Consider the following 5,613-nt stretch of genomic DNA (forward strand, 5'->3'; position numbering starts at 1 on the left):
GACAAGTGGTAATAAATTGTGTATATTGTGAGATGCATGTGCTTTACCATATATTTTTGCTAAAGAATGAACAAAATATTTCAATAGATTTTCAGCGTAATCTAAATAATAATCTTCCTTACAAGAAGCTTGATTCGATAATATTGAAATAGCAACATGAAGCGTTAAAAATTTTTTATACATGTCATTATCTAATATATCTCTTAAAACAACAAGCCCTAAATATAAAAGAAAAGTTCTAAATTCTGTAGCTTTTTGTGCGCGAGTGAACGCGGAAGCGCTAGGATCGCGTGAAATGGACACGATAGTGTTTTGTAAAAAAGGCAGTCAATTTATTAAGAACAATAAATAGTTAACAAGTTCTTTGTCGATCAGATTTATGCTAATCTTAACCGAGTGATTGCTCCGGCGAGCGACCGGGAGCGTTACGATAATCTCCGCGAGCGACGGATATATCGCGAATACCGCAAGCGACGGTGTAAACGGCGCGATTCCGCGAGCGACTGAATAAACGGCGCGTTTTAACAACGAGAGATTAATCGCGAGCGACGAGAAATCTCTTTTATGATAATCGTGAACTTCGCGTTTCGTAATCGAGCGTACGAATTAGAAAAGCGAGCGACTTTTCTATAGCGAGCGTTTAAACGATATAAGCACACACTGTCACGGATGAATCTCGATCGAGTGCGCCCGGCGGTTCCCCGAGAGAGCTTTTATACAACCGTTCTTTTTGTGTTCTAGAATTTTCTACGTGTTTGTCTCAAAATTCGCGTCGGTTGTTATTTTCGATGATTAGTTAAATTTTGAATGTTGTTATTACAATTTGTTTGTCGTTTCGGGCTCTCTCGGGTGACCGCTGCGTGGTCCATATCGATAGGCACGAGCGATGCCGCGGGCCTGGCGCGATTCGTGTAGCGCCGCTGTCTACTCGCGCTCTGATTTGTCGCGCGCCGTGCTCCGCGCGAGATGGGCGCTAACGCGCCAATTTTCGAGCGCGCTTTGTAATAGCGCGCATTAGCGGATAAAAATTTCTATAGTTCGGTTTCGAACACTTTTCATTGTTTGTAATCTTTCAGAGATCTAGGCCTTCTATTAAATTCTGATGGAACTGTCGATCTTATATTTTTGAGCAGTTGAGAAACTCGTTTGCAAAAGATTTTGGCTATTCTTTTTGAATATATATGTTTTAACCATAAACTTATTAATTTTCGCATCACTCCTAAACACACTAAATGCATGTAATCAAGTGGCACACAAGAAACTAATCCAGAATTGTCAATTTCTTTTAATATACATTCCTCTTGTTAATATTCTCCCATATATTTATTATCTGCCAGTTCTAAATCAGTTCGTAAAGAGATGTTTTCGTTTACTCCAGGAAAACATACACGTCCATCTCATTCACCTCTTATGGTACATTTTCTACAGCTAAAAAATCCTGTATGGCTTTTTACTCCAAGAACAAATGATTTTGCTGGTGCATCGCAAATCAATGCACTTAAATTTATTTTTATTATTATCCCATTGTCAATAAATCCTGTTGTTACTAATGGTTTTATATCAGACACAAATCTTTTTAAGAACTCATTGGAATCTTTTGGTTTCGTATACCCATAATACAGTCCTGCAACATATGCTTTAGCACACAGATTTTCTGATACAAGGATAGGCCAAAAACAATCTTTCAAGGATCGAGATATAGACATTCCATCAATATTTATTAACAAATCTAATGTGGCAACATTCATACCACTTTTTTTATGTCAGTTATCATTTTTTTATAATACTTTCAAAGTGACAATATTAACCATAGCCCATTTTAATAACATCAGTATTTCTAGGAGTTTGTAAAAGAGTTCTGGGATCGGTAAATATAGCGAAAAGGGGACCCAAGCGCACACACACACACATACACGCACATGGGGGATGCAAGCGGGGCTTTCGGCCCCCCTCCCGCACCCACCCCGCCAGTGGGCAGGGTGGACCTTGCTTTACAACTTACAAAGTACATGCTACATTGTAAAGCGAGATCCTGCCTACCGGCGGGGTGGGTGCGGGAGGGGGGGGCAAAGGCCCCACTTGTACCTCCCTCCGTGTGTGTGTGTATGTGTGCGCGCGCGTACTTCATGTCCATGCATGTACTTTGGTATATTTCAAACTTTTTTTGTTAATAAGATCCACCCTGCCTACCAGCGGGGCGGGTGCGGGAGGGGGGCCGAAGGCCCCTTTTGCACCCCCGTGTGTGTGTGTGTGTGAGTGCGCGCGCGTGCTTCCTGTCTATGCATGTACTTTGGTATATTTCAAACTTTTTTTGTTAATAACTTTTTAATAAGCAACGAGCGACAATTAAATTAGAAGAAAAAGTTACTCAGAATTATGTCCTTGACAACATATATCAAGGTCAAGGTCATTAGGGCTGGGTCCCCTTTTCGCTATATTTACCCCACATTTTATTGCCCATGCAGCTACAAATTTGTTAAAATTTTTATCTGCGTGTTCATTTAAAGACTTATTGTTCATTTCAGAAAAGTTATCATCTATATCACTAATATCTGTACTTATTGATGGTTCTATAGAGTCAGGCAATAATACATCACGTTCAATAGAATTCAGTTGCAACCCACACAGCAAGATGATAACAGAAAGAACTCTTAATGTTCTCTCATTCAAGATTTGGACATCCAAAAATTAATTTAGAAAGACAACATAATGAGATCAGAAAGATCTCTTATGCGCCGTATCTAGAGGGAAAAAAGACTTCTTCCGATAGTCATCAACAAGATAATATTTTTGAGATATCTTGTAATAGATACCAAAAAGATATCTCAAACTAGATATCTTTAAGAGTTCATGTTTATGATGTCAATAAGACATCTATTTTAAGACATTTAAAACACTAAAAAAGCCTTTGGTGGAGATATTTAGCAAGCTCTCCAAAGAAAGTTTTTGACAAGGATGGAGATAATACGAAAAAAATCAGTCATTTTCTGTCCTTTATTGCCAAAAAATTTCTTTGGAGAGCTTGCTAAATATCTCCCAGAGGCTTCGTGTTTCCTTGGTGTTCCCAATTAATGTCACCTCAAATAAAATTATCATTAATAAATGCTTTTCTAAAAGTGACACTGAAATTTGTTTAATGGCCATTAAATATAATTTTATGCGTTAAAATTAAATTTAATCGATTTTTACAGATTAGTATTTAAAACAAGCTGCCATATATATATTAGAGACATATTAAATTAAAATACATATTAAACATATTAAACTAATTTCAGTATCATTTTTCAATGGTTATTTTGAAATGAAACATCACCTGGACTATTTTGCTGTTTTTACATAATATTTATAAAAAAACAATATTGAAATATTAATTAACAATATATTACATATATAAACTAAATAATCTTATATAAACTAATAATCATTAAAAAAAAAGAAATATTCTTGTTTTCACATTACTAAAATATGTTTGAATAAGTAAAATATTTAATGAAAAATTATTTTAAGTTGTTATTTCTTTTTTTTGTTCCTTCTTCTTTAGGAAGACGATCGCCAGCATGTTGTAACCATGATTTAATAACGGCTTGTATTTTATCAATCGTAGAATCTGTTCGAGAATTAATTATGATCTCTGAAATAAGAAAATAATAAAAATAATTAAATTATTGGTACAGACTAGGGTGTGGTCGTTAAAATGGTCAAGTCCGAATTTTAATAGATCCACCCCCTAGTTTGATTAAAAAAAAAAGAACAAAAATTTGGAGCCCATATTCAAACCTCCATCTCAATTAGAAGGGGTGCCTGTAGGTACAAACACATAGAATCAAAGGATAAAAATATTTGTAAACAGTACAAATGAAATGTTGATAGATATTGCAGTAAAATTAATAATTTATTTTTTTTTAAATAAGATATAAAAGTGACTAAGTGAAAAATGATACTTAATTCAACTCACTTATAAATAACTTACCTCTTAAAATTGATTAATAATTGCAATAATTGATGCTTTCTCGTACACACGTTGTTCGTATTGCTTTAATTTTGAGGTTAGAAGCAGCGCTCTCACTATACTGATATATATATGTGTTCTAAAAGGATTAAAATATATTTTTAAACAGTACAAACGAAATGTTGATAGATATTGAAGCAAAATTAATAATTTCATTATATTTTTTTTAATAAGATAAAATAAGTGACTATTAATAAAGGTGAAAACCCACACAGCATGCATATCCAAAAGACGTTCAGAGAATATCCCGAAGATATCCTATTGCCCAAAAATGTCTTCGGGATATCTTCTTTGTCTTTTTTACATGCATGCTACGTAGGAAATGATACTTACCCAGTCAGCCACGTCTGTTCTAACAGATATTGCCAAGTGCTTGCTACAAATTATTGTCAGCAAAAAGGCTACAAATTTGGTACAAGAGTTGTTATTACCGATTAAGCTGGCAGATTGCCGGCAAAAACCAAACAAAGCTTGCTAACATAACTAGACAACAAATTGGCGGCAGAAACCGAGCAAAGCTTGCTGACATGACTGACATCAGATTGTCAGCAAAAACTGAACATTGACCGAATTTGATGCCAATTTGGCGACAATTTGTTATCAAATTGCTTACTGGGTAAGTATCAATTCAACTTACTTTTGTAAATAACTGACCTTAAAATTGATTAATAATTGTAATAATAGATGCTTACACACATTGTTCGTATATATTATCTTTAATTTTGAGGTTAGAAGCAGCGCTCTTTTACTACTGGATATATATATTTTATTTGTTACATTACTGCAGTGCGCATGCGCATCTGTATTACAAGTTCGCTATCATTTTCAAGATGACATTTTGATACTAATTTGAAAAAATTTATTAACTTCCTACAAAAGATATCTTTTAGATATCTTATGTAAGAAACTTCTCAAATAAGATGTCTTTTAGACCTCTTGATAATAGACATTTTAATATATTTATCTGGTAGATATCTTTCTTTATCATTCAAAAAGTTATCTTTAAAAAGATATCTTAAAGAGATCTTTTTGACAGATATGCTGTTTGGGAATGCATCGTCATCATTTCTATTCTTTTGATCTGGTGATACGAAAGCAACGTTATTATCATTTCTCATCTCTGCAGCAATTTCTTCATTAGATTTTATATTCAATGAGTTCATTGTACTGGCATTATTGCAAGGTAAGGTTTGTCTTGCCTGTAATAACCTACCAAAAGAATATGCATCTGCCTCTAATCTGGCCAAACGCCTGAGATGACCTTTAGAATATATTTTATATTTATGTATTCTATCCATAACAAGAATTTTATCGACGGCAAAATTAGACGACGAAACAAAGAACGATAACCTTAAATTTAACCTATATAAAAAATTGCTTTTATATTACCGGGTTTTTGATGATGAGTTGGAAAAATATGGAGCAGATCACAATATTATACTGCGAATATGCTTCAATGTTCTTCTCATTCAACTTTTTCACTCACTTTGTAATATGTATAGCGTGCACTTATTATTAGCTTTCTCTGATATTGTCGCGTGTCGCGTGGTAGCGTGGTCGCGTTCAGCAGAGAAAGCAATTCAAATTCAGTGACCGCTCAATAA

General features: G+C 34.4%; 1 long non-coding RNA gene across 1 annotated transcript; it reads right to left on the minus strand.

Annotated features, from left to right (window-relative positions):
- Positions 1-3,403: 3,403 nt before the first annotated feature.
- On the minus strand, positions 3,404-4,492 carry LOC115236777. Its single transcript, XR_003884244.1, has 3 exons — positions 4,343-4,492; positions 3,971-4,088; positions 3,404-3,631 (listed from the first exon to the last, which is right to left on the minus strand). It is a non-coding gene; the product is annotated as an uncharacterized LOC115236777 (long non-coding RNA).
- Positions 4,493-5,613: the final 1,121 nt, after the last annotated feature.

This window comes from Formica exsecta, unplaced genomic scaffold (genome assembly GCF_003651465.1).
Source record: "Formica exsecta isolate Colony F162 unplaced genomic scaffold, ASM365146v1 scaffold26, whole genome shotgun sequence".
Lineage (NCBI taxonomy): Eukaryota > Metazoa > Arthropoda > Insecta > Hymenoptera > Formicidae > Formica > Formica exsecta.